This window comes from Peromyscus leucopus, chromosome 3 (assembly GCF_004664715.2).
Source record: "Peromyscus leucopus breed LL Stock chromosome 3, UCI_PerLeu_2.1, whole genome shotgun sequence".
NCBI lineage: Eukaryota > Metazoa > Chordata > Mammalia > Rodentia > Cricetidae > Peromyscus > Peromyscus leucopus.
The window spans coordinates 35,027,141-35,046,787 of record NC_051065.1 but is presented as its reverse complement, the minus strand read 5'-3'; the positions used below and the strand labels follow the sequence as shown (position 1 = coordinate 35,046,787).

Sequence of the window (19,647 nt, the reverse complement as noted above, 5' to 3'; positions counted from 1 at the left end):
GGCAAATATATTCAATTTGGACCTTTAGGGAAGTTACTAAAGGTGAATACATGGATTATACACATGTAGTACAGCCTCTTCTGTGACTGCCAGGCAATATCCCCAGCTACTGGACACCTGTGTTTCTATGCTATTGTGTTTCTATTAAAGTAGAAACAAGTCTGTGTCTTCATTCCCTATTCAGAAACTGGTGAGGCACAGGAATAGGCTCTGTATACTCCAAATGTTCATCACAGGTCAATAAAACATGACCATGAACAGCCAAAGTCATTGGAGGGCAGATTCAAGAAGAGCCCAGACCAAAGCCATCACAGTGCTCAGAAGAGGCAAAATCACAGCGAAAGAAGTTGATCCTAGACAAAAAAAAAAACTGCCTCTGCACCTCAGCAATAGAATCCCATGTTGTAAAACTAGCTGTTCTCTCCTAGTATACTGTTATCCTAAGATTTCAATTAATCACTACTAGATTAGTTACACATCCACTAACTTTGTTTGTATTTTTTATGGTGTCATGGTTTCCTATTTCACCAATTCGATAACTATAATGTGTATTTTTGTTTTGTTTTTTTGTTTTCTGAAGGCAATAATTATAAAATATTTCATTCTTTGAAATATCTTTTCATTTTAAGCCTTACTAGTTATTTGTTTTTAAAATTTATCTATATATTTTATCAGGCTATTGATTTTTATGTCTTTATATTTAATATTGTAGGAAATGAATATGGGTTTTACTTGGGAGCTACAGCACAAGGATCAATGCACAGTCATTATACACACATGACAGCACAGAATTCAAAATGCTAATAAACCAAACTTAAAATGATATAAAGCCCAAAGGCAAAATGGAGATGGAATAATTTAACTTAACAGCTTGTAAGAAACAACTTAAGCTAAGGTTGGGCATTCATAAGAAAGAGTAAATCTCCGTGTATTTATTTAGGAGCTGGGTGGCAGGCCCTCAAATAACAAAGAGTAGCTAAAAACTAACTACAGAGGATCCAGCGACACTTAATGGCTTCTGGGAAAGGAAGGGTCAGTTCTCTTTAAGGGTCTTTCATACTCCAGTAGATGGCTACACAAATTGGAATTGGTAAGTTACGAAAAATAAATATATTAAAAAGAAACAAAACTTGGGAAGTTGTGAGAAGGTTGAATCTTAGAAGAATTTGAAGACAAATGGGGTGAATATGATCAAAGTATATTGTGTGCATATGTAAAATTCTCAAAGAATAATACCATTATATTTTTTAAAATTAAAAAAATGCAACAGCTATTGTTTTCTCTTGCACCACTCCACTTCTCCACAAAGAAATACTATAATGAACATTTTGCCAGAACCAGGAGCTAGCACTGAAGGAGTCAGTGTGAGGAATTGTTCTTGTATTTTTTTCCAACACAATTCCATAACACTATCTAGCTTAGCCTCTTGTTCTTATGTCAGTGTCTGGTTCAAAAAAGAAATCCCCAATATTTTGGTAAGGTACAGAAGGATAGTAGACAGGCCGTGCTGACAAGTGAAAAGGATCTAGAGTTTAAGAGTTTGCCTAAAGATCACTAACTTTGACGCTGATCTCCATGGCTCCCCTTGCTGCTAGTTCATTGTCTTTGATAAGATTATTGGCACATCCTTTTGGCATCTGTCCTAGGTGAAGGGATTGAAATCGGATACTTTTGGGTCTGTTGAACTAATCATTAGTCCATCTGCTTTCTGAATATTTTCTCAGTTTTTCATCCTGTATCATTTACATTTTTGGCAAATGTATGTTAATCTTTCTATAGATTGCATTAATTGCATTTTAGTGAGAATTTCATGCAAAAATGGACATAAATGCTGTATTAAGCAGGCAGTGTTAATCAGAAATCTTGGTCATAATTTTCAATTTTGGAACTATCCAGTCATCACTTTTGTTTTTTCAGTACATGACCCATGCTGGATTGTAGCCAGGCCTCCATGTGTCCCATGGTTGATCTCATTCACTTTCCTATACCCACATAGGTGAGCTGATCTCAGTCTGTTTCCCTGTCCCCATAGATAGGAGCTTTTAAGTTAAACAAAACTTCAGGGCTTCACCTGCCTTTTCCAATTTCATCAACTGCTATGCTAATACAATCACAGAAGGTCTTATTTAAGCACTTGCCTTTATTTACTCACAATTTTACTTCCTTCTACGTGGGTCCAACTAATCTTCTAGGACAGATTAAGGCTTTAATTATTCTCTGAATGTATTTATCAGATTACAGTCCTTGTTGAACTAACAGTCTCAACTAACTTCTAAGTCACATGTTTACTTCCTACAATTACAAATATGTTATTGTGTGGTATTATTTGAAAAGTTGGTCTCTCCTACTCTTCTTTCTCTTTTTGGACTAAATATATATGAATCTGAAAATTGGGGAAAGGAGTTGGGACAGTAGCAAGGAAATGGCCTTATGCTACTATTCAGTTTTCCAAAAGAGAAAGCCATTATAATTCTGCCTGAACACTAATTTGCCTTGCCTTTCATCTAGTGGATGTCTGTGGGGACCTCAAAGCAGAAGTATTTCACAGAAAGTGCAAAACATTGAGGTATCATTGGCTTAGTAAAGAGTGCTGACATCTGTGCTAGATGCTGATTCGCAGTACTTTTAGATCTCAAAATTGTGATCAATGCTCTGGAAAAGTGTAATTATGTCAAGGGGAAAAATGGCTATTATTTACAAAGTATCCATAATGATGACAAAAAAATACCATAATACCAAATTTATAAAAGGCTTCCTATCTTTATTAATGTAATGCCTGTTGTGGAAAATAGGCCTTGAGTTATAATGAAAATATGAGTAAAACTCTCAATATTTTAAAGTTTCTTGTCAATGATAATAGAAAACACCCTGGATCTTACAGAATGGAGGTATGGTGTAAAAATGAAATGTAGAAGAATATCATATTGTAGACCTGAGCTTATAACTCTGAAATTTCTTTCAGCTTAAATGACATACAGTCATCACAAAGATTCTACTTGACAATTCTGTCCTGCCCAAAACAATAAGGGCACTTTTCTACTTCCAGAGCTTTCCAGTTGGTCCAAGTAAACTTCCTGTTTCACATTCTCTTGGCGAGGAAGATCATTCTGTGTCTCCAAGTAATGAAACATGGAATTAATCCCTTCTTTGAATTTTCATTTAATTTCAAAATCTTTTTAACACAAAACAATTATTTTCTTTACAGCAACATGTTTTGAAAAGTACAAACACAAAGGCTTAGAAATGTATTAGTCATACAAAAATTACCTCAATTTAGACAGCATTTTATTTTCCTATTATAAGTAAGATTACTATTTTTTTTATCATGTATAGCACCATTTCATGAGTCATGTAAGGAGAAATACAAATTTAAAGACTGCTTTCCTGTATTGTTTCAGGTTGATATTTGATAGACAGTCTGAACCAAACAACAAGCATTTAACTTTGCATTCAATTCTACTTAAACTTTAGAAAGTTTCCCAACCTCAGAGTCTCACTTTTGGCACTTGTATTATTGGGAAGATAGTACTATCTCTCAGCACTCCCAGCAAGACTATTTATATGACGCATCTGTTTCTGGAATGCTCTCTAACATGGGGAAAGCATTTTCTTGGCTAACCATTGGTGTAACATAACACAACTTAGTTCTCTTAAAAGTGCTTCTGAAAGGATTACCAGTTTGCAAGTTAGTTAGGCATATAGGTGTAAGACTGATGTTATTATTTGAAAGGTCAGTCAGTGCACTACATGATTGTTCCACCCATTTTCCAATCAGATTCTGTCCCTGTGCACAGAGATTTCTAAAACACTCACGACAATAGCCTTAATATTACTTACTCACAAGAAAGGAAGGCTACAAGACAACATTTAGGTGGAATTTACTGTTTTATTACAATGTTATTTCCCTAGTTGTCTTATTCTGAAATTTTGCTCAGGTATCTAAATATTTAGCTGTTGGCATAAAGTATAGCTCAACTAAGTTCAAGGTAAAGGAGCTCAGTCCTTGTGTTGGGATGGTAAGCATCCCTTATATGACCGGGTGAGCCACCTGCTCTTTCTTGTTGCCCAATCAAGTTGAGCAATAGGAGCAAAGACTCCAGGACAAACTGTGGACAAAGGCCAGGAAGTAGTTTCCACATGAGAAAGAGTTCTGTCCTTACACTGCCCCATGCTAGTCTGACATCTGGGAAGGTCACTCAAGCTTATAAATGCCTGATATGAGAAATGCCTTCTGTTCACGTGGTGTGTCTGAATAATTTAGAAATGAGGTAACTCTGGGAACCAAAAAGGTATTAAAAGGAAAGAAGTGAAGAAACTAGGAGACTGTGTTAGAACTTTTGGAAAACCATCATTGTAGAGACCCAGAACACAGGCTATCCTGAGATAGGAGTGGAGTTGGGAAAACCAGAAGAATAAGGACTTTTGTTTGAACAATTTTTTCCTTCTGAGATTTCAAATACTCACAAGAAGTCCTCTGTGGCATTCAATTTTTTTTAACATTTGTATAATAATTATCATCTTTTATTTGCTTTCATCTATCTTTAGTTTTTCATTTCTTTGTTTCCATAGGCCTAATCATGAGTGTTGGTTTTCTATCATTTCGCCATTCATTGTGAGATGATATGATTTTTTCTACAGTAAGGCATATAGAAATATGCTAAGATCTTTATAAACATTGCATTACCTAAGAAAGAGCACAGATTTTAATCTGCATAAACAGCTATAGATATTTTTAGTTTAAAATGTTTTACTTTTAAGAATAATTAAGGTGCTTCCAATTTTTTATATTCCTCTTTAATTTTGGCCTCATAATTTTAAATTCAAGTTGGTATGTTTTTATCACAATACATCATATTTTCCCTCACTTTCTAAATTCAAATGGATTTTCTTTAGAATTTTCAAGGTACAAAGTATCAAAATAAAAGGTTTGAAAATGCATTTTGTGTGTTTTCTATTTACCCTTAACTATGAGTTTTGAGATAAGTTATTTTGTAGAAAGCTAGTATCCATAGCAAATCGATACTAATTCCTTTAAAATTCTAAGGTAAAATAAATATACATGTCATTTCTAACAACATGTGAATTGGGTGCTCAGCTAATTTGGAATGACCAGCCTCTCGTTTATTCTGAAATCTCAAAAACAAATGTTTTCCTTCTCAGGAACTTCTGCAGGAACTTTCTAATTCCATCTAGAGATGAGGAAATGCTGTCTTCCTCCTTCCTCCCCTGCACTGGTAGATGACAACTAGCTGACCCCCAATTCTTTCTAGGAAGGGGCCAAGCACCCCTGCCCTGTGTTGTATACTCTCTCTCCTGTATGTTCTAATTTTTCTGGAATTCACTTGTCTCATATAAGAAGGACAAAACAGAGTATGTCAATTGAAGCAGATTCATTTCAAATATTTGAAAGTACTTTCTAAATTAAAAATATTTTTAAAAAGCCACTGAAATGAGAAAGTTTAAGCTAATTAATGCCTTGCTAGCAACAGAGAACAAACAACTGCCAATGCAAAAAAATGTAAATTATCCTGGAGGTATGGATCAAGTGAATTTGTGTCACCAAAATGAAATAATAACACGTACAGAAAATGAGAGCAATACTTTATCAAAGCTTGAGGCAGAAACTTGGATACAGACAATGAAAGAGAGAACAAGAGGAGAACGTGGCACCATGGCAACAAGGCAACATATTCTGCTTGTGAGCGTTCAGCATCATTAGGTCACTTTGAAGTATTTCTTCATCCTTGGACCTCTGAAGCCTCCTTTATTAAACGCTCAGGATTAGATAATGGGTTCTCACAGCTTTATCACCTCCTGTAATATGAGGGTAATGGGAGGAGAAGAAATGCATCACAGGTAGAGTAGATGAGAAGGGCTGTAGACTGGAGTAACAAGTAGTCATGTCCGTACAAATGTGCATTTCTTGACAATCAAGATACCCCATAGTCTTTAATACTTCATGTTCTTCCTTTTGTCAATGGTTGTTTGTTTGTTTTGGGACTGCATTGCCCATACTCCATACTGTCACTGATTTCACTATAGAGCTATGAAATACCTGGAGGTCTGGTTCTGGTCCTGCTGCCTCCACCTCCACTGAGCTAGAACTACAGACATGCGCCACCATGCACATTTTATGTAATGGTGGGTGTCGAGTCTGGGGCCAGATGTTTGGTAAGTAAGAATACAACCTATTGAGCCTCATCCCCTGAGCCCACATCCAGCAAATTTTCAGTGACAAAGTCTTTCAAACACAAGATTCATCTCTAGAAAGGGAGCTACTGAGAACTTTGTAAGCAAAGCAAGTTTTGACAGAAACTGTTAGTACATTGGTTTGGCTGTGTTAGCAGATTCAATAAATGGCACTCCATCAAAGGCATATACTTAATGCGCTAACTATAGATAACTGACCGGTCACAGGCAGCATGACTGCCATAAAATCAACAACCAGATAACAAGTGGATCCCCAGCTGCGGCTTTTGATAACTCTGGTTGAATTTTCTTAACCCTGTTATGTGAGGGTAGGGTTTAATACTATTTCTTTTCAGCTAATAAAGCTTTGAAATCATTTCCCCAGTGAAATTTTCATGCTCCATATTATAATATCAATCTCGTGAGGAGATGACAATAAGTTGTGAAGTATTAAATGCTAGTTAACCAGTTCTAGACTGAATGCTCTATGCTAGGGAAAATGCGCACATCCTGAGGTATACTGGATCATCCTATGGCTCCTGGAGAACTGTAGTGAAATTTAATACAGAACAACTTGCAGTAGATATCTGCTTCCTTCCACTTTGTGGTAGTATTCTGAGCACAAAGGGCTCACATAGTAAATTAACTCATAAAAGAATATTATCAACATTGAGCCTTAGAGATCCATAGCCTTAAATGATTAGGGAGAATATTCATGACTACTTGGTCTTATTTAGTATATACTAAAATGATCTCGTGTTTTAGAGTATTTTATTTTTTGTATTTATTTGATAAATAACAATATATTATTTGATACATATATTTATACACATATATTCATGCAGATTAGACTCACCAAATATTATCATCTTCAGTCTCATGTGTGACAAAAGATGATCAAAATTATTTTCAATCTGAGCTTGGTCATTTGTAGGGCTTTCTTCATTGTTGTCCTCACAAACAATACTATCCATGAATGTAGAGTTCTTCATCTCAAAGACAAGTACACAAAGCTTTCTTAGATAAATATTATGATTATAATGTCCTACATATCACTAAGACACAGGATGCAGTCAAGGAAATTGCTGTGAGGATATAAGTGGGGTTTTCCCTGGAGAGGGATCTGCTGCTCTGCTCTTTTAAACATCATAGAGTAATTCGTTTCTTTCTTTCTTCCTTTCTTCCTTTCATTTTTTCTTTCTTCCTCCCCTCCTCTTTCTCTTCGTCTATCCCTCCCTTTCCCCCTTCCTTCCTTCCTTCCTTCCTTCCTTCCTTCCTTCCTTCCTTCCTTCCTTCCTTCCTTCCTTCCTTCCTTCCTCCTTCCTCCTCCCCCTCCTCCCTCCCTCCCTCCTCCCTCCCTCCCTCCCTCCCTCCCTCCTCCCTCCTTCCCTCTCTCCCTCCCTTCCTTTCATTTAATGAAAGAAAAGAGCAGCTCATTTTCAAGCTGGACAGGTTAACAAACTCTGGGTGTTGAGCTTTAATTGGTTTGCAAGCTCCACTGCCTCACTGGTGTGTCAATCAAAATTCCACAGCCATTCTTGGATACTTGGAGGTGGGGCTAGATAGCAAGCAGTAGTGATTTGACCCGGCTCTTGGGGCAAACAGGACCGGAGCTGTCTCTGTGACATTGTAACCTTGCAACTGCATTTAGACAGTTCCACTTGTGGCCTTGTACTCTGTCATCGGACTTCTAACTGGTAATTACTTCTTGTGAACATTACCTAGCCTAAAGATTTGATGATCAAGATTTGTGCCTGCAAAAGTAAAAGCTCTTGCTTTGATGGGATTATTGCTTTGTTCTTGTACAGTTTAGAGCATAATAGTGTTTTTCTCTTCTCACAGAGAGGAGAAGAATGGGAAGTATACGCATTCAGGCATCCTGCTTAAACTTTTAATTAAGAAAGTAAAAACTTGGTCAGCTCTACTATTTTTAATGTAATCTTTCCAGTGATGTCTGTTACTAAGTGAGAAAAGATGATTCAGAAATATTTAAAATTATTCAAACCCTTTTATATATATAATCTACTTCATTAGTGGGTTAAAGGTACAAATTGCTATATAACTCTCTATCATCTATTTGTTATCTATCTATCTGTCTGTCTGTCTATCTACCTATCTATCACCTATCCATTCATCTATCCTAGGAAGACAATATTGCAGATCATCATTTTCATTTTAAAGATAGAATCATAATAAATATTATTACTAAGGCTTTAGCCTATTAAAAATTTTCAGCAGAGTGGTTGTCTTTAGAATCTTTCAGAAAGAAGCATGTCCTTCGCTGCTTCTGGTGGCCGATAATAATAAACAGAGGTCACAGGTAGTCACTCTGTTGCTTACTTTCCTGGCATGGTGCAAGTCAATAGGTCTGTGAACTATTTGAGAGGTGATTTTGCAACCTTTTTATCTTCACAAGTTAGATGTTTCATCACTGCAATGTAATTCATTTAACATAAGCTGCTGAAACATTGATGAAATAGTCAAAAGGGTATACAAGTAACACCAAAATATTAAACTTAAAAGTGGTTTTCACTTTGCAAATCACTATTAAGATGTTTTCATGGTAATAATTTGCTGATAATAGAAAGTATACAAAATCAAGTATTGGAATTAGGCAAAATTGCAGGCACAGTTGCTTTATTGGTCACATACAATCATTTCACTAACGATGCTTAATGTTTTGACTTGCATTGTGATGCAATGATCCACAGCAATATTTGCACTTTACTGTGGTTATATTAAGTGGCTGGCAATGTGGCCTTGGGAATTGGAATAGAGGGCAGCAGGAATAATTAGCCTCAGTGGGCACTGGGGGAATGTAGGGCTCAATGTATTTGTAGAGTGGAGGAAAAAATGCTAATACTATCATCTTCCAAAAATCATAGCTTCACTTGCATCTAAATCTTTGAATATTTCCAGTGCTGAGCATAGCTTGTCCCTTGGGCAACTAATAAGATTACTTACACATTGTAGATAAGCTATACTTAAGGAGTGCACAATGCCAGATAATTTTACTTTATATGATCCAGATTACCTAAAGCTATAATTATTAAATACAAGTTGAAATGTTTCAATGTATAGTAATGCTACAAATCATATTTTCTATCAAATCAATAAATCATTAATTCCAGCATTATGCAAATGAGTGTCTCTGGAGAATTTGATATTGTGTTTCATCTTGTTTGTTGAATTATTAGTACTTATCTGCCCAATACATACTAGGGACTGATCATTTTCTATACTTTATTTTATGCACTTAGCACTGTAAATATTCAAAGAATTCTCAGTGCAAATACTGTTTCATAAACTGCAAGGCTATCCAAACAGGGACCTTTGAGGCTCTGCTGGATGAGCAAGGAATCCTTCATTGAGTTTGGTAGCACAACAGCAATATTTGTTCTCTAAAGATGATGAAAGACCAGTGGCGTCCTAAGTATATGCAGTCTGTGGAGCCTTAGGTTGCTTAGAAACTCAGTGACTATGGGCTTGCTATGGCAACCCAAGTTATCAGTGAATGCAAACTTAGCTGGCATTCTGTTAAATCTCCATATTTTGCAGGTAAGAATATTCAGATAATCCCTTCTGTAGTCTGAGTATTTTCATTTTTTATGCAGCCAGGATAAATGGTATTTCAATAGACTCAAATATGAAAATAACTATCTATAATAGATCATTCCTATGTGAAATTGATAATTCTGTGTTTTATTTCAAATTTGCAATGTCTCTTATTTGCTATCTTAATGTCTTCTCTTTCTCTCCATATGTATAGATATAGATATAGTATATATAGATAGATAGTTAGAAGATGATAAGATAGGTAGAAATATAGATAGAAATACATAGAGAGAACTAGGTATGGTGCATTAAAACTGTGAGAAAGCAAAGTTGGGACAGTATATTACTTAGATGCTATTTCAAAGGTTTTATAAATTTGACTCCTTAATAGTTCCATTTAAATATTCTACAAATGTATTTTTTACATTACAAACTCATTTGCAGACCATACATATGTATATTGCTATATAATTTCTCCTTAAGATCTTCAATAACTATGTAATATACTATATTAGAAATCAAATTCATTTGGAGAGCACATTTTGGAGGTCATTGCAAAGGCACCCTGGAGACTGCTGCTCTTAGTTTGTGTAGCCCTCAAGGCAGCAGGTTTTAGCTTGAGTCTTTCTGTGGCTAGCTCTGCTGTTGGATTCCAGAAGTAGTTTTGCTGTTCCCCGCATTTACACCATAAAGGGGCTGTGCTCTTCCTTGCACCTCTTCCCTTATCTCTGTATTAATTCCAACTTCATGTTTATCACTATCAATAGCATAGGCAGAGGCAGAGGCTCTCCTGAGACAGACCACACAGGGCTCCACTTATTGTTCTTTTCTCCTGGGCATCATCATTTATGCGTTTTGTTTTGATATTTAAGATTTTACCTTATTAGTATTTCTCTTGAGAGAAGAAGCAGCAGTTTGACTCAGGTTTTCACAGAACACACCACAGTTAATACCTTCACTATTTTTTATACATTTTTTGTTTTGTATTTATGATTCCTCAAATGGTCAACATCTGTGAATTGCTTAGGGTGCCAGCTCAGCTAGATGGTGTCTCTGTAGATGGCAATACGCCTCAACTCACAGAGGGAGACAAGTGTAAACATAGAACTTTGGGGTGTTTTCCTGCGGTAACTGTCCTTTGAAAGCCTAACCCAGGGCTCTATAAGATACCACTGAACATTCACTAAGCAGATCATACATTATGTAAGTATTTTCCCCTTTTATTAAAAAATAGTTTCCTGGCTGGGCAGTGGTGGCTGGCACATTTAATTCCAGCACTTAGAAAACAGAGGCAGGTGGATCACTGAGTTCAAGACCATCCTGGTCTACAGAGTTAGTTACAGGACAGCCAGTGCTACACAGAGGAACCCTGTCTTGAAAAAACAAACAAACCAACCAAAACAAAAGGTTCTTTTCTCATACAACTCATATGATATATCCTGATTACAGTTTTCCTTCCCCCCACTCCTCCTAGTTCCTCCCAAACATCCGCCCCCACTCCCTCCACAGTCATGTTTAGATGGTTAACAGATTACAATGAGGTTCCAAGAGCTAGCTGATGTTGCTGCCTCTTTAGCATGCCATCAAAGGTTGCAGAAGACTGCCCAACATCATGTAGCTCATTTTCACTCCTATTATTTTATACACTGCTTTTTGGTGAGTATACTTTCTACAATAAATATAAGGATCAACATGTTTTTTATTTATTACTTTTTTAAGGATCTCAATGCTTAGTGTAGTGATGTCTTCCCTTCACAGAGGAGTATTTGGTGGCTAATGTCTCATTGTTTTTCCAAAAATCACTATCAGTTCAGAGTGCTTGCCACTCTGAAAGTTTCCCTCTGTTCTTGCAAGGTCACACATGCGTATGACAGTCTATATGGAGACAGAAGATTAGCGTGTAGAATCAGGCCATTCAGTAAACAAAGGACTTGCAATAGGCCAAAATAAAGCAATGTGTACAACAACTTACTAATGACGTTCATTTAAGGTTTATATAGTTAATTACTTTAACAAATTTTAGAAAACCTCCTTTAATCCAAGATATGATGATTGATACATAAACAGGATTTGCACACAGGATCATTTAAAATATTTAGGGAAAGCATATTTTATAGGAGTATGTCATTCATTGTGCATTGTATATATACAATATATACAAAATATAACAAATACATTATAGAATGGAAAAATTCAAGTTATGCCTATAAATATTTTCTAATATGGAGTAACCATATGATATATATTTAACACATTCAGTTTTTGTTTAAGCCGAACTATACCTGCATATAGTAGACATGGCATGCTTAATGCCTACTAAACCAAAAACCTCACATCTGGAAAATTACCACTCTCTTAAATTTTGTGTCAGATAACTGGAAAAGGCAAGCATTTAACATAATCATGCCTTTTTAAATGCATAACTTCATTCTTAGGCTATTTAGCTTCCATTCAGTGTATGACGGGGCAAAATTGGGTTCTGGTTACTGTTTTAAACTGGAATATATGGTACAAATTAGAAAAATAATTACCAGTGAATATGTTGAAGGAACTTGTTGTGTGACCTTCTACCTTGAAGTTCTAAATTGAACTTGGGAATGTACAATTTCTGTGGCAGAAACACCAAAGTGTTCTGAAAATACATAAAATTTTACAATATTGTCATATGGTATCTTACTGTATGTTGATGACTATAGATTATGTGTATTATAGAATTCATTATGTATACAAATATTTTTCTTTTTTTAATTTATTTTACAATACTATTCAGTTCTACATAATAGCCACAGATTCCCTTGTTCTCTCCCTTCCTGCACCCCTCCCCTTCCCCCCAGCACACCCCCCATTCTCACCTCCTCCAAATCAAGGTCTCCCCCAAGGACTGGGATCAACCTGATAGACTCAGTCCAGGCAGGTCCAGTCCCCTCCTCCCAGATTGAGCCAAGCATCCCTGCATAAGTCTCAGGTTTCAAACAGCTAACTCATGCAACGAGCCCAGGACCTGGTACCACTGCCTAGATGCCTCCCAAACCAATCGACTGTCTCACCTATTCAGAGGGCCTGATCCAGTTGGGGGCCCCTCAGCCTTTGGTTCATAGTTCATGTGTTTCCATTCATTTGGTTATTTGTCCCTATGCTTTATCCAACCTTGGTTTCAACAATTCTCGCTCATATAAACCCTCCTCTTTCTCACTAATTAGACTCCCAGCACTCCACCAGGGGCCTAGCCGTGTATGTCTGCATCCAGATTCCTCAGTCCTTGGATGGGGTTTATGGCACAACTATTAGGGTGTTTGGCCATCCCATCACCAGAGTAGGTCAGTCCCGGCTGTCTCTCGACCATTGCCAGCAGTCTTTTGTGGGGGTATCTTTGTGGATTTCTGTGGACCTCTTTAGATCTACATGAACAGCCTGGACATGAGTGGGAGCAATGAAGGGCGAGGGTCGAGGGAAAGAGAGAGGGAGATCCTAGCTGGATCAAGAAAGGAGAGGGAGAACAAGGAATAGGAGACCATGGTAAATGAAGACCACATGAGAAAAGGAAGAAATATTTTTCTTTTTTTCTTCTGTTCTTAAAAGAGAGAACCATGCCGGGCAGTGGTGGCGCATGCCTTTAATCCCAGCACTCAGGAGGCAGAGCCAGGCAGATCTCTTTGAGTTCAAGGCCAACCTAGGCTACAGAGTGAGTTTCAGGAAAGGCACAAATCTACACAGAGAAACGCTGTCTCAAAAAAACAAATAAAAAAAAAGAGCCATCATTTCAAACAAGCTTCTTGATCACACATGGGGAATTAAATTAATTAAAATAATTAGTTGATGTTTTTGTTTGTTTGTTTGAAGTATATGTGATCAGGCTAAGGAAGTTCTGTGCAAGCAGGAGGACCAGGGTTCAGATCCCAGCACCCATGTAAAAGCCAACACAATGGTCCACATTTGTAACCCCAACATAGTGAACAACACATAGGCAGATCCTTGCAGCTTTCTGTCCAGCCAGACCAGCAGAATCCACGAGCTCCAGGTGCAAGGAGAGACTTTCTCCCAAAAACTGATGCGAAGAACAATTGAGAAGGACATACATCAACTTCTTTCTGGCTTACTATCACATGGAGGAGCTTCTGTATGCACACATGCACTTATACACATGCATATTTTTTAAAAGTAATGTTATTTGTTTGTTTTGGTTTTGGGTTTTTTTTTTTTTTGAGGCACAGTTCCTCTGCCGTAGCTCTGACTGTCCTGGAACTAGTAGACCAGGTTGGCCTTGGGTTTATAGAGATCTGCCTGGCTCTGCCTCCCAAATGCTGTGATTAAAGGTGTGTGCCACCACTTCCAAAAAAAGTAAATTTTTGACACTACTTCTCCCCACAGTGTCAAAAGTCATCTCTGCAAGATAACAAGTGGCACATGACTTTTAGAACAGGAAGTTCTCCTTACTTTATGAAAGATCTGAGGATATTAACCTGGAAAAATGTTATTACCTTTTATTATCTAGAAAAATCTTAAAATATTGAGGTCCTTTTTAAAGGTCATGACTTACTGAATTGTGATGGATTAACTTGGGCAAATGTATTGATTAAATTTTATCTTTATATTAAAGCAAATGTTTGAAACACATTCATGCATTATATTCTTTTAAAGTAGATTATATACCATTGTTTTATTTTAATTTTATTCACATAGGGCTGTGGATGAAAGTGGAATGTGTGATACAGTCATGGACAGTCGTTTTATAAACAGAAAGAAAGGTTCTTCATGTCATTAATTTGCCCCAAAATACATCAAAGAAAATATTACCACAGTGGTTTCCCTTCATCCAAATGACATACCAGAGAAGCCAGAGAATGATCAGTAAATAACACAAATTTAATTCCATGTTTAATTTTAAATTTTTGACCATTTGAAGAATTTCATATTTTTTTTTAGAATAAAGTGACATGTATGAGGTCAAGACAGGTAGCAACAAAACCAGCTGCAGTTTTGGCTAAAACGTGTTTCACACTATTTAGATGTGGTGAGTTGCCAGAGACCAGTAAAAGAAACATCTGTTAAATCGATAAAAGGAGTATGTCTATAAAAGGAGTCAAGGACTACAGGAACTTACAGTTTCTTCTAGCTTAAGAACTTGTGCTCATGTATGTGGAATTGTAATATAATGTTTTGGACACAATTCCCAATTCACATGCTTTAAAGCAGATGTCATTTTTGAAAGAAAATTAAATTCAAAACAAGATATCAAATAGTCAAAAAAGAACACAGAGAACCTAAGGCAGCTAAAGAGAAAAAGGACAAGGAGCTAAGATCATTCTGGAAACTATGGATTCTGTCTTCTGGAATACTCATCTTCATGACTTTTAATAAGTTTGCATAAAATGTGAGTATCACATTTCTACTGATTTATTTTACTTAAAATTATTACTTACTCTTATCCTCTTCCCTTCAACTAGTGTTATTATCAAAATTTTCCCCAAGGAGTTATAGAAAATGAGAGGAAAATAGGCCTAGCAATGATATTGAGTCACATCCAGAAAATATTTTTAGTTCTTAGAACACATGGAGGATGGTGCTATCAGCCTTATACATAAAGCTTGGAAAGACATTTGACATCCTTAACATATTCAAAGCATTATATTGCTAATGAAGACAGTATTACAGAGCACCACAAAGTATATTCTGAGTCCATGAGCATCTTACTTTATACTTTCACCTGTGAGCTGGAGGCAATAGAGAATAGAATGGTTTTTAGGGTGGTATGCTAACTTGTAGTTAGCTAAAAGACTGCAAGCTTCCAGATGCCAAAAACAGCTGCATCCTGAAAGTCTAACAGGAACTTTGTTCTCCTCAAGTAGTGCAAAAGTCACAGAACTTGTTCACTAGTAGAGTCGTTTGAAGGTGACATTCCACAGCTCATAAAGTTCCACAGCCTACTGTTGTTTACTTAAGTTATAGCTAGGAACAAAAGAGAAAAGTTACATGTAGGAGTATGGAAGGAAATAGTCACAATGAGGTTCACAGACACTGGGACACTGGTGTACAAACAGGATTCACGATGCCTAAACCTACCCCAAAGAGACAGAAAGGTGATTCTTTCTCTGTGGCCCACAAGGTGAAATGCCCAAATCACTTTCATTGCTCAAGAATGTGAAGCAAACATTAATGTTTCTGTTATGGAGCCAGGGCCAAAACAAGGATGAATGAATTAGTTAAACTTCTGTTATCCACTGTTTAATTGTGGAGATTTCAAAATGAACATTTCCTCTTCTTTGCAAAGTTTGAAATTCTTTCATCCAGACTACATCCACTGCAAAGAACACACAGGCAATGGGAGGCTTCTGTATTTTAGGATGATTCTGAACTTATAGTCTGTGTGTCATGTGCATCATATTCTGGTAGCTCCCACTTCTTAGTCTTCTGGAGTCTAATGTTTTCCAGGGTATATTTATAAAAATATGGAACAAACATCTAAATAATTCATAGCATTCCAAGAAAAACATTTTGTTCTGAAGGTTTTATGACATATGTGATAACCATTCTATACATTTTTATGTTTATGCAACATTATATCAGTATAACATATATGCCTATATAGTTTGCAAAATATTTGATTATACTTTGTTGAAACTGAAAAAAAATTCTAAGAGTAGAAGATGTTCCCACTTTTAATGTGATGGATGATTAAAAATCCTAAGCACATTGTTTTTCTAAGATTTATGTATTTTGTGTATATGACTGTTTTGCTTGCATACATGTATTGCACCACATGTGTGCCTGGTGCACATGGAGGTTAGAAGAAGGTATTAGATCCCATGGAACTAGAGTTTTGGATGCCTGAGAACTACCATTGCAGGTGCCAGTAACCAACCTCGGATCCTCTGCAAGAGCAGCAAGTGCTCTTAACTGCTGAATCAACCCCCTAGTCCCCTAAGCATACTATTTAAAGATCTCTGGGGTTTGGTTTGAGAAGTAGCAGTTTCTTGAAAGACATAAGTAATTGGTTTTTCTAAGAATAGATCTTCAAGAGCCAATCTGGAGAAATGAGGCTTTATTTCACTGGCAGGTTGCTTTACATATAAAACCACCACCTGAAGCTGCTGTGTAGCTCAGGGGCAGTGTGCATGCCAAGTGGTTCTGTGAATGTCAGAGCAGGAGGATCACACTTCTTCATTCAACAGCAACAAAAAGCATCAAAGACATATTATTTTCTATGTGGTGAAATGTGAAATGAGCTATTGTTATGTCAGATGCTTCTTGGAATACATCTTCCTTGGCTTTATAAGGAAATCTAATTAAGTTTCCATCCATGGCCATGGGAACAGTCAGTGATTCTGCTTGTGTGCCTGTATATGTGTTTAACTCTTTCAGAAACTGAATGCTGTCCTTGAGTCTTTAAACATAAGACACAAATATCTATGTCATTTATGCATTTTTGTTTTGTTTTTCTTTCTTTTTATTTTTAACACAGACTGGTCAGTCTCACTAAGGACACTTAATAAGTGGAACAAAGTCACCATCTAATGTTTAATCAAATGTGCAGATCTTTCTGTTTGAATGCATTTATCATGTGCTTCAATTCTATTACTGTTTAAACATAAAAATTGTGATGTTATTTTAGAATCACAAAGCATATTATTTTGTGTAGCCCAAGGGCCAGTGCAGAGGAAACCATAAATTTTTTTTTCAAATGTATGTTTTATTAACTTCCTTTTTAACACCCCACTTCAGGAACTCTGCTGTAGCCTAGGTCTGCCACAAAATACCTCAACATGAACATTTGTTTGTACTAAATCACAATAAATGCTTTGACTTTCTGCCATGTAAATCTTCAATGTTCCTTGTTTTCCATTCATTTTATACTCAACACTTGGTTTAACTGTTAATTGGGGCTGTGTTCTTCTATTTCAACATATTCTGCTGTGAAATAGTTGTTTTACCTGAATTTTTCAAATTTTCTCCTTATGGTCTCCCATGTAGCATATGAACAAATATGGCATCCTGACAAATTATGTTGAAATTAACATTTCCTTAGTTGTTTTCTTTTTAAGCCATAGCTTAGACATTGACTTTCCTTTTCCCTCCTCAGAGAGTTAAGTCATATTAGCAAACTGTTCACGTAAGAGTTGGGTCTGCCAGTAATTTTCACTGCTTCATGAGATTTGCATATTGACCTAGTCACGCCCACATGAGACATTTCTCCAAATACAGAGGTGTTGTTATCTGTTCATTCTTTCTCATTTAGGCACAACTCCTACTATGGCTTCTATTAAGCATGTAAGTAAGGTTATTTTGTGTTTTTAATGTGGGATGCTATGTCACACTCTCTTTTGGTGCCTTTGGGTCATGTGATATAAATCTACAGCTTGCCTTTATAGTCTGCATTTTGTATTTGAGGGGACCCTTGGAATTTTCTTTTGAAAGTAGTATTAGCAATCTCATTTATGTTTTCAACATTTTATTAGAATTGCACTACAACATATTAATGTTCTGTTTACTAATGAAACAAGTGTTCAATACCAATAAAACATATGTTCAATATTCCTATTAAGTAAACAAACAAGTTGAAAAACATAGGTGTATGTTTATATTCTACATATGTATGCATATATTACACATGTGTAAAATAGGTCTGCATGAATATTCTTTATTGTTATTTGAATATTAAGTAATAAATGATTTCCTTAGCATTACTTTGTTAATCAATATTTTGATATAATTTATAGAACATTAGAATGCAATTTTATCCTACTTGATTATTAGTTACTACCTGTTCTTACATGCATACATAATTTTCCTCCTAATATAATATCAGATCATTTTGATATTATTCAATTTCTAAACATGTGGTTTAGTAGAATATATAAAGCTAGCTATTAAGAACATATTATCATTTATTTGATTTAATGTATTATCATTGTGTATGACCGGGGTAGGGCATGTGTGCTGTGGCTCGTATGTGGAGGTCAGAGGGCAGCGTTTGATTGTCTGCTTCCAACTTCCAGCATAGTTTCCAGGGATTAAACTCACACTCTTGGGTTTGCATTGTAAGTGCTTTTGCCCATAAGCCATCTAGCTGGCCTATTCATTATTTCTTCCCCAGACAAAAAGGATTTAAGCTTTGTTTTAACAAACATCACTGTGGAAACCTTAGAGTTTTTTGAAGAGTCTAATGAGGTGGCTTGGTGGGCACCTGAAGGGATCCAAATGAAGTAGATCAGTATCTAGCAGACAGTAAATACCCAATGTGTCAATACTGTCAGTTTATGACTATCTTAATATTAAGAATTTTAATTACCTATACAATCTAAAATTAAAATCCAAGTTATACAGAGAGGCTGCTTTTCATTTACTGAAGTGTCAGAGAAAACAACTCAAATTCCACACACAGTTGTCAACTATTATGACTCACCAAGAACCTGGATTTTCATATAACCATACATTATAAATATTATATCCACCATATGATTTTCATTCAGGTAGGTGTATGGGCTTCCTCTTCCACTGAAAAAAGACAACCGCGACACAAGTCTTGCTTGGTTTCAGATCCTTTTGTGAATAAAGTGTGACTTGGACATGTCATGTGACCCCTCTTCTAGAACTTTTGTAATTCATCTGTCATCTGCCTCTCAAATATGTCCCAATATCTGTGTTACTCATCTTGTTGCGCTTCCTCTTTTCACAAATTTTGAAGTGCATGAATCAGCTGTCTAAAGCACTGCCATGAAGGATTTTTAAAAAGTCATCAAGTGTTGGGTAAAGCCTATTATTTCCATAATCCTAAAGCAAGGAGAAGCATTGTAACCATGACTTAACCTTTAAAAGCAAATGACAGGAAGTAAATGAATAAAATACTAAATTCTGTAGTTTAAAGAAATATTTTTTAACAGGTAACCTTTTTAGTTAAACGTTTCT

At 36.2% G+C, this 19,647-nt stretch overlaps 1 protein-coding gene and 1 long non-coding RNA gene across 6 annotated transcripts in view; one reads left to right on the top strand and one right to left on the bottom strand.

The window, feature by feature from the left end:
• Positions 1-19,647, top strand: part of Cd36 (CD36 molecule) — a 74,523-nt gene that overhangs the window by 16,071 nt on the left and 38,805 nt on the right. Inside the window, exon 1 of one of the 5 annotated variants that reach the window (XM_028891326.2) lies at positions 7,785-7,886. The exons of 2 other annotated variants lie outside the window; for them this stretch is intronic. The gene's annotated coding sequence lies outside the window, so the exon portion shown is untranslated. Of the gene's footprint in view, positions 1-7,784; positions 7,887-14,569; positions 14,593-17,977; positions 18,010-19,647 lie in introns of those variants that run through there. 2 more of the 5 variants (XM_037203557.1, XM_028891332.2) reach the window with 2 other exon arrangements.
• On the bottom strand, positions 5,590-7,403 carry LOC114708225. The gene is made up of 2 exons (XR_003736764.2): positions 7,046-7,403; positions 5,590-5,814 (listed from the first exon to the last, which is right to left on the bottom strand). It is a non-coding gene; the product is annotated as an uncharacterized LOC114708225 (long non-coding RNA).